We start from the raw sequence: 10,270 nt of genomic DNA, 5'->3' as shown, positions 1-10,270 counted from the left end.
TTAAACCCCCTTCCCATCCAGGCCATTTTTCAGTATTCAGCGCTGCGGTACTTTGACTGACATTTATTCCGTCATGCAGCGCTGTACTGAAATTAATTTTATACCCTTTTTTGGGGACACATAGAGCTTTATTTTGGTGGTATTTAATCACCACTGGGGTTTTTATTTTTTAATATATTAAGCAAAAATTACAGAATTTAAAAAAAAAAACTTTCCCCTATATTAAATTCAAAAACATTTATTATTATTACCCAATTTTTTTTGTAAAATATAAAAGACGGGGTAACGTTGGGTAAAAAGACACCAAACATGTCAAGCCTTAAAATTGCGCACGTGCGCGAAACCTCAAAAAACTACATTACCCAAAATTGGCCATAGGCGACACTTTAAAAGGTTTTACCGCTCATCAGTTTAGTGTTAAAGGTGATTGATGGCCCTAAAATGATTGCTCTCACTTCGACGTTCGCGGCGATATGTAACATGTGTAGCGCAATTGTCGTTTTTGCACGCTGGTGCACTGGGCGTGTTTTTACGATTAAAAAATCACGCCATACAACCGATCGGCGGCTATAGAGCCGCCGATCAGTTGTATGTGAAACAGCCATTAACGGTTGTAAAAACGAGTGGGTCTTTCCTGTCCATGCGCGGTCTAATAAAGTAAATCTCTTTAAATGGACATCAGAATGTCCGAAACTGCTAAGGGTCAAGCAATGTGTATGGACGAGTATAATCCACAGACTCCCAGTGTCCAATAATCAATATATGATCCAGAAAGTCCTCAATTGTCAGAAAGATCAAAAGGAAATCCGTGTGTGACATCTACATGACCCAAAAAGACATCCAAGGACTACGCTCCAATCCGTATCGCATCTCTAGGAGTGTGAAATTTGGAATAAATAGCTAACGAGCTCCGGGTCATGTGTAACATCCGACACTATCCATGTCAATGGAAATTAATCCCAAAAGGAGATTTCTGCAGGTATACATATACTTATCTAACCTGCGAGTGCCGTCCATTCAGTCAGCAGATCCAGAGGACGTCTTATGATCAGCAAGTGTCCACAATGTAACTCATTGTCATTTTTGGATCACTATGGATAAGTAGCAGATTCTAACAAGATGTCCATAAGCCGAGGACATAGGGAGTAGCGTGGTGCTTGCTTTCCTCGGCTTATGGACATCTTGTTCGAATGAAGTTGCTTCGCTTTTGATGGGGCTCAAATCTATGTTCTCCCTGGCCTCTCCAGACAAACATTACATATGAGAGCAATGGTGAAGCCCTTGCGGGACCTTATCCAATCAGCTGGAGCTTTCCCTCTTCTCGTCCGCAGAGGAAGAACTGGCAGCTGCTCTACACAGTAGAGAGGAGATATTCTGGGAAACTTGGACACTTTTTTTTTTTTTTTTCTCTGACGAGTACACATGTTTGCTGGGCCCCTCTTTTGCAAAACTCCGGAGAGTTGATCCTGTTTTTTAGAGGTTGATCTTCTTGGATTTTTCCTTTGGGCAAGACCACCGGACTTTCTTTCCTTCCTTGATATTAAATTGTCTCAGATGACACTTTGGCATTGGGCATGTTTCAGTGGGTTGCCCCTTATCCCTATATTGTTTCTTTCAATTTCCCTCCCTATTTATACCTTTTTTCTTTCTCTTTTTTTGGCATCTTTTATGTCTTTAGGATTTAGGAGAAAGGAGGGGGAGGAAGAAGAAAAAAAAAGGGCTGGACACTGAGATGTGCCTTTTCAAGCTCCTTTTAATGGGAGCGAAATGCATAGAGGAATAACAACCTGCAGTGATACTTGGGCCTCAACCTACAACAGACTATATGGACCTAAGTAGTAACCTATGTTATTTATATAAATAGGTCAGAATCTAGTTCCTAGATAGCTAATCTTGGATGCTTACAATGTAAAGATGGACACTTTTATGTGTTTTAACATGATTTTGATATATATGCTTTTAATGATGTATAAATAAAAAATGTTTTTAATCTAATGGAATCACAAGTGGTGTTTCTGGTACCTTTTAACCACTTGCTGATCGGGGTGTTAAACCCCCTTCCTGTCCAGGCCATTTTTCAGTATTCAGCTGAAATATAACGTACAGGCACGTCCACTCGTGTAAAAGTCACCCACATACTTCTACTAAACAATGGTAAAGATGTCCTTAGAAATCATTATTGCAATGAAATTATCAAGCCAGAGTTGAGCTTTGATTTCAAAGTTTTTGTTTTTTTCTAACTGTGACTGCTTTATACAGATCTCTCCGGTAGCAGCTGTGAGGGAGTGTGGATGAGGAAATCAATTGTTTTTTCTTGTTCAGCTTGTAGACCTGAATGAATAAAGCGTTTGAACAACTTTATATCTGTGATCACATCTAGCAGTACAAAGTATTATCAGCACCAATTTAATGCCAAGAACCACTAAGGAAGATGGTGCTGGAAGATGTGTTTAAAATAATGCTATTCAGGAACGCCCACTTTTCACCATGTCCATTAATCAATGCAGCACCATGGCACACTTTGCATGGTACGCTTTCCTGAGCTCACAGAAATCTATCCCAGTGACATGGTATTTGGTTGGGTTTGCCCCCCATGCCAAAAGAAGGAGCAATGATAATCGGGCTGTACAAAAAATCCAGTTGTTATGGATCTCCCTGCCAGCTTTACATGCAGCTGGGTAATAAGGACCTTAATTATTGTCCTCCAGTTACAAGGAACTTGCTGGAAGAATGTCCATTTACAGTGGAAGTGGTATACGGATAGGTTAATATCTGTGAATACATTTGCAATCGAGACATGCTGTGCTTTTTATCACTGAAAATTGCTTATTAAAATCTCTGCATTGTCCATAGAATGCATTCATTTCCAATGCCATATTTGGTTGCTTTTGATACCAGAGATTTTTTTCTTCCTGTTTATATTTTATAGCTTTTTTTATGGACATTGTGGGCCAATTTGTTAATAAAAGCACTTTGTGGTTTACAAGGAAAATACAATAATGGCATCCCGGACATGATCATAATTTCCTCTGAGGTGCGCTGATCTGTGCTGTAATAGATCACCATCTTGCTTCCTGATGACGGCAATAGATGGTCATGTAAGAAAGCAAGTACACCCCAGGGAAATTGTTGCTTTTTTCAGCATCTAGGAACACCCAAACAGTGCCTACAGATAAGTGGTGTACTTGAATAAAAAGACTAAATGATTGCAAAGGCAATTACATTTATAGAAATTTTGTTATAAAATAAATGTACGGTGGAAGAAGTATGTTCACCCTTGGTCTTAAACGCTGGTTTTGCACCCTTTAGCAGAAATTACTTCTTGTAGATGTCTAGAGTTGTCCATCTGTCTCTGAAATTGACTGACTTTTCCGGGAATCAAATCAGGGCTTTGAATAGGCAGGTCCATAACCTATTTCTGTTTTGACCATTATTGTTTTAAACCAGATATCGATCTTTCAAAATCAGTTTCATTTCAGATTTTGAATATATGGCCTTACCTCAGGAACTTGATATTATTTATGTCTTCCACTGAAACCTTTATCAAGCTCCAGTAAGATCTAGACCACCGGGGGCAATCTGTGCTGATTTACTCGGACGCAATACACTTTAATGAAGCAAGTATATACAATGCCATATTCCTGAATCCTGATGTTGCTATAAAGAACAACCTACTTGCACTATATACTATGTATCTATGCTTAATAACTGGGGATGCACTGATACCGATACTAGTATCGGTGCCAATACCGGGTATTTGGGCAAGTACTCGTACTCGCCCAAATGCTCCGATACTTGCCTCTGATACTGGAACATCCGGTCAGAGGGAGATCTGGTTGGTCAGGAAGCCAGGCAGGCTTGGCAAGTGAAGCCGGTGTTCTTTCATTAGAACAGTGGCAGGCAATCTGGAAGCCAGCCCGACTTCCTGATAATCGGGGCACATGGCACCGGTACTCGGTATCGCCGAGTAGCAAAGAAAAAATATAGGTACTCAATATAAAGAAAACTGTATTGGTGCATCCCTATTAATAACACTAGCTAAGTCCCTGCAGTCTTGCTTACTGTGCTCAGTAGAATAGATGTCTCCTCTTCTGCTTTATTATTTTTATTTTGTTTCTTCATTAAATATTCTACTACCAAGAGCTATATAGAAGACAAAAGCAACAAAGTGCCACCTCCTTGTGTTAAATCTTTTTTTATTTGAATAATACAAACGGTTATAAATACTCACAATTATAGAATTTCAGTCACGCGTGTCAATAAGAGACCACAAGATCAGTGTCTAAGGAATGTTCCACGCCGACTGCGTATAAAAAGCTGCCTCCCGTCACATCACCATACCATCGTGCCACCGGCTGCTTTTAGGCTGGATTTACGAGTTTCAGGGGCATCCAGCCTAAATGCAGTCGGTGGCATGCTGTGACCGGAGGCAGCTTTTTATACGCAGTCGGAGTGGAACATTCCTTAGACATTAAACTTGTGATCTCTTATTGACAAGCGTGACTGAAATTTTAGAATTGTGAGTATTTATAACCGTTTTTTGTTATTCAAATAAAAAAAGATTTCACACAAGGAGGTGGCACTTTCTTGCTTTTGTCTTCTATGTATCTGATTAGAATCCCAGAGTCTCTTTGACGAGCAGTCTCTCCAAAAGCTGTGGATATTTACAAGAAAGACTACTTCTGGAGGATTGTGTGATGGTAATCATTAGCGCCAAGAGTTAAATCGACTTTTTCTACTACCAAGAGCTGCTAGTTGATTCATACCAGATATTTATTGGATCCTGGGAGTCTCCTGGCTCACAAAACAGAGATTCATGCTAAATAAGTTAAATCCTGGAAGTTTCTCTACTTGGCATGAAGCAGGTCATTTCTGCTCTCGGTACTAATACTTCGTCCTGCAGTGGTCCTGTGATCTGTTTTCATAATTCTGTCATGAAGTAGGTTGTTTCTGGTCTTGCTTCTTTTGCTTCGTCCTGTGGTGGTCCTGTGTTCCTATTTTCATCATGTAACGGTCAGGTCAGTATTACCTGGGGATTGCTGTTATGTCAGGAACAGGGCCATGGAGTCCAGATTTAAAAAAAAATCATTATTTAGTTCATGTTTATAAAGTTGGGTGTTTTCTTGGACTCAGGCCTAAAATGTGGAATATAACATGGGTACAAAAAATGAAAAAAAGGCCTCAGTCATGAAGGGGTTAAGAGACCGGGACTTCAGTTTCATATCACTTAGAACATAGATATGAAAGGTTATTCACTAAGGAGTCGAAGGATTAAGCCGAACCTTCGGCTCACTTCGGCTGCGGGAGCCCTTCGTTCAGTGGAACCGAAAGGCTATTCACAATAGCCTGTACAGTCACCTAAGGCGGCCGTAGGGCTCAGCCGAGCCGAACGCATATGCTTTGGCTTGGCTGAGTTTAACACACAGCTGAAGCGGGAGAACAGTCTGCTGAAGCACTATGTAAACAAATGAAAAAACATTTCCCCTCCATGTTATCACTGTCACCCCGGCCCTGCTCCCCATGTCGGAGGATGCTCAGCGCTCTACTCCTGTGGTGCAAGTTGATGAGAAAGTGAGGCCAAATCATAAGCGATTTATTACCATTCTATATATGAAATCCCAGAAAGCACTCCTGTGAAGGAGGTGAAAGCATTATTTGATCATGAAAACTGCCGCAAATTAATAAGTTGTGAGTTCGCTCACAATAACAACTGGTATGTTACATTCCAGTCTATTACTGATGCACAGATGGCTTTTAAATATCTACGGGATATTTAAAAGCGTAGAATTCGAGCAGCGGACTCCAGTGTGTACGCTCAGCCTGTTCAGACTCAACCACAGTTTGCCTCTCCACTCTTCAGTTCTGTGCTAGAACTCCTGAATTGGAGGTGACAGGGTCGATAAAGAGAGCATGTCACCTCCAATTGCTATCACACAGGGTCTTGTTATCTCCTGTGTGATAGCAATAAAGTTAGGTGAAAAAAAATAGTGCAGGACAGAGAAGCCTCTTAAAGAAGAAGGTACAGGTCTGTGAGAGCCAGAACTCTTGCTTGTTTGTAGGTGACCAAATACTTATTTTCCACCATAATTTGCAAATTTGTTCCAAATCAGCCAATGTGATTTGTCTGGATTTGTTTTCTCTCATAGTTGAGGTCTACCTATGATGCCAATTACAGGCCTCTCTCATCTTTTTAAGTGGGAGAACTTGCACAATTGGTGGCTGACTAAATACTTTTTTGCCCCACTGTAAACATCACCATATCCATTGCAGGTCATAATAGTTACTTGCTGGCATTTACCATTTATAGTTTTGATCTTATTATTGTTTATAATTATTTTCTTTTTACTTTTTAATCACCTTTTTATTTTTTATTTAATATTATTTAAACATTTTTTTTTTTATAAATCAGCCTCAATTAAGAAGGCAACCGTTTCTTTCTGAGTGGATCTGTCACAGCCAAGCGACTGCATCAATGATAGGGCATAGTGTTTAGGACAAGCATACATTAGATGTATTGTAATCATGAGCTGAATTTATGCGCAATAGTTCTGAATCATGGAAGGAAAAAGTGCATGCCCCAGGCACCTAGATAAGTGTCACCAATGCCCATCTGCTGTATAACTTTCATGAGCGCTGATGATCCTCACCGATTGAAAACTACGTCATCACTAACCATTTTTCCCCTCTAAGCATGAGCAGAAATAAAGATGAAAGCTCCCCCATGTGCCTAGCTTTTGAAGTAAATAAATTATAACAACAGACAGGTCACCATTGCAACACCTCAGATGCCTTGTGCAGGACACTTGTGACAGGAAAAACCAGAATCATCAGTAACACCAATGTAAAACACAAATGTCACAAGTTTCTAAATAAAACAAGTAGTAAGACAGAGTAGGAAAGGGGGGGGAAACACTTTTACACAGTACCCTGCTAATGGCAGTCTGTTCTGACAATTCTGCCCCAGAGAGATTCAGACATAGTACTCACGGCACAAAAATATAAGGCATCACAATGACCTGCTGCAGACAGCAGAATAATTGAAGAATGGCTGTGTAAAACACAATGGGGGTTATTCACTAACCGAAGGCAGTCAAGTGAATAACCGACCCAAAAGTGAAGGGAGCCAAACCCTGTTCGGCTATTCACATCAGCCCTGTGCAGCTGAAAACAGCCTTACATCAGCTCCCTTCAATTCACTTCGGTTCATCCGAACAGTTCGGCTGAACCAAAGTGAAGAACAGGTGCGCCTCAGCCGATCCAACATTTGGATCGGCTGAGGCGAGCGTTTAGCAGTTCCTTCACTGCTGTTCACCCCTATTCTCAAAGGGGACGAACAGCAGTGAGTGAATAGCCAAATGCTGCCGTGCAAGGAGAATTAAAAAAAATGTGGAAAAAAAAAAACAACAGGCTGCTCTCAGAATCTCCTGCAAGTTATAAAAAAAAACACACTGGGAATCCCTCTCAATTCGGTCCCAAATCACATCAAACCCCAAGAACTCCCTGGTCTATAACCGAAACATTAATTAGACAAAACAAACTGATCTCAACCATAAAATCAGCAACAGTAGTTATATATCAAGACCCGGGACAAGTTTGCATAGTTCACAATACCAATAATCATACTTTTTATATCAATAATAATGTCACACCTGAGACACTCTTTTAAAACTCACAACGTTGTCATGTTAAAATCACATAGACCTTATAAAGTAGCCAACATTCACACATTCACAAAAAGCCTGAGGTCCCCCCCCCATTCATACCAGACCCTTTAGGTCTGGTATGAATGTTAGGAGAATGCCAGTTCTCATGCTTCTCATTCTCATGCTTTTCATAGTAAGATATGATCTGAATTTTCTTCATGACAGGAGTTATGCAGAGCTGAGCCATTCCCCCAAAGATGGATCAATAAGGTAGAATCTGCAATGCAATCAACCTGCTGAATCCAACCCAAGGCTTGATAAATACATAGAAGCCTTCTAGATAAACATTGATAGCTAATTCATCTCCAGTCTTCATGAGAAAGATATCATGCACAAGCTGCACTCCAATAGCTGCTTTGGAGTGAAAAGGTGACACTAGGGGATTAATAGACCCCTAATGTCACCTTAAAGAGTACCTGTCAGCACTAGTATTCTATCGCATAGGGGTCTTGTAAGCCCCCCTATGTGATAGAAATTAAGTTAAGAAAATGTGCGCATATTATTGTAAATATGTGTTGGGAACACCAATGTATAAAAATGACGATCACGCTACACGTTAGGTATCGCCGAGAGCAAGAATTTTAGGGCCCATATTCATGGATATCTTTAAACTGATGACTTGAAGGGGCTTTTAAAGAGTTTCCTGTTGACAATTTGGGGTACTGCATTTTTTTCGCACCCATCGTAACCATCTTTTATAATGTAGAATAAAATGGGCATTATACTGTGTTTGTGGGCACTAAATGTAACTTGGGTGTATTTTTTACAAAAACTTTGGGTTTGATAAAGACTTGCACTACTATCGTGCAACATAAAAATTTGCAACTGCCATCATTTTCTTTTACAGGGTATTTGCTTTCAGAATATATATATTTATACAGTATATGTGTTTTTGGGGTTATTTTCAGGCCTAAAATGTGGATTATAACGTGCAAAAACGGCCTTGGCAGTTAAAGGGTTAACCCCCAAACAGTTATATTTTCTAAAGGAAAATAGGAGAATAAATAAATTGTAGCTGCATTTTTATATGTCATACCATATTTGCGCAAATGTTTATGAAATCAATATTTTTCTGGTCACATTATTGTGACCAGAAAATCATATTGCATAATACTGCATATAAGATAAAGGAGATCTGAATAACTACATTTCCTATTTAGCCCCACTAGCCTCCAGGGAACCAGATACATACATATCCAGTACATATCTTACTACAGTATTAAGAGTTGAATGGTTGAATACTTTTAGCATCATCACTTAAAAGATTATTTACATTTCCAATGCACTGTAATTACTTTTAAAACTTAATTCCAAATATTGATTTTGCCCCCTTTCCTTCCCTTTTTGTAGTTGCTGTATAAATCCCCATAAATTGTGTGTAAAGGTGCCCACACACCTTACGATAATCGTGGGAAATCCCGCGATCGTACGATTATCGTAAGGTGTGTGGAAGCTGTGCGACCTCTACTACTGTAAGGTCGCACGACTTTTAACTTACGAACATGTTCGAAAACCCGCCGAGCATCGTACGATGTTCGGCGGGTGTGTAGCATGTTCGTAAGATAAAAGCCGGACAAAGTTCGTAAGATAAAAGCCGGACAAAGTTCGTAAGATAAAAGCCGGACAAAAGTCTTGTGTTGGTTGTAAGGTGTGTGCCCTGCATAAAACACATATACACATGTGCTTGCTGTTGCTCCAGCACAATTTTAAACGGGCTAAACGTGGTTCTAATTTGGCCTTGAGAATGTTTCTAATGCTGGGCACACACACCTTACAACCATCGCAAGACTTTTGTCTTGCGATGGTTGTAAGGTAATTAAAAAAAAAAAAAACGTACGATCTGCCCATCTTGGACAGGCAGATCGTACTTGCAATGATCGCAAGCTGCGCCCCCTGTGGGGCGGGCTTACGATGACCGCAATGCCGAACGGACAGTGTGCGCTTGCGCACACCGGCTTTTATCTTACGAACATGCTACACACCCGCCGAACATCGTACGATGCTCGGCGAGTTTTCGAACATGTTTAAAGTTGTGCGACCTTACAGTAGTAGAGGTCGCATGGCTTCCACACACCTTACGATAATCGTAAGATCGCTGGATTTCCCGCGATTATCGTACGATTATCGTAAGGTGTGTGGGCACCCTAACAGTCTTTAGCAAGCTGTAGCTCTGACTGAATCAGCTGAGGGAGACAAGGCCAGCCTAAAATACTCACAGCAACTGGTCATTCAGAGGCAATTCAATGCTGTCGGCTCCCGGAGGCATCACTTATATTCTGCTACTAAGGGGTGGAGATACGAGCTTCACTGCACACATGGCCTCCCAGCACGGATTACAAAATGGCAGGGCTGCAGGGCAGAGGAACTGAGATGCTGATTAGGAGGTTTATGCTGCGATAACAAGGACTCAAGACACAAGATGTCAGGCAGACAGGGGCAAACAAAATTAAGATAGGGGCTACTGGCCCGCCACTGAAAATAGTTTCAACGGTGCTATTTACATATGAATGGGTGGCGCTATTTACATATAAATAAGCCACGAATCATTCTCCCCAAAAAATGTCGGC

This window comes from Nanorana parkeri, unplaced genomic scaffold (genome assembly GCF_000935625.1).
Source record: "Nanorana parkeri isolate BGI_ZX_2015 unplaced genomic scaffold, ASM93562v1 scaffold2518, whole genome shotgun sequence".
Lineage (NCBI taxonomy): Eukaryota > Metazoa > Chordata > Amphibia > Anura > Dicroglossidae > Nanorana > Nanorana parkeri.
The sequence above is the reverse complement of the archived record's forward strand: the minus strand, read 5'-3'. Positions refer to the sequence as shown.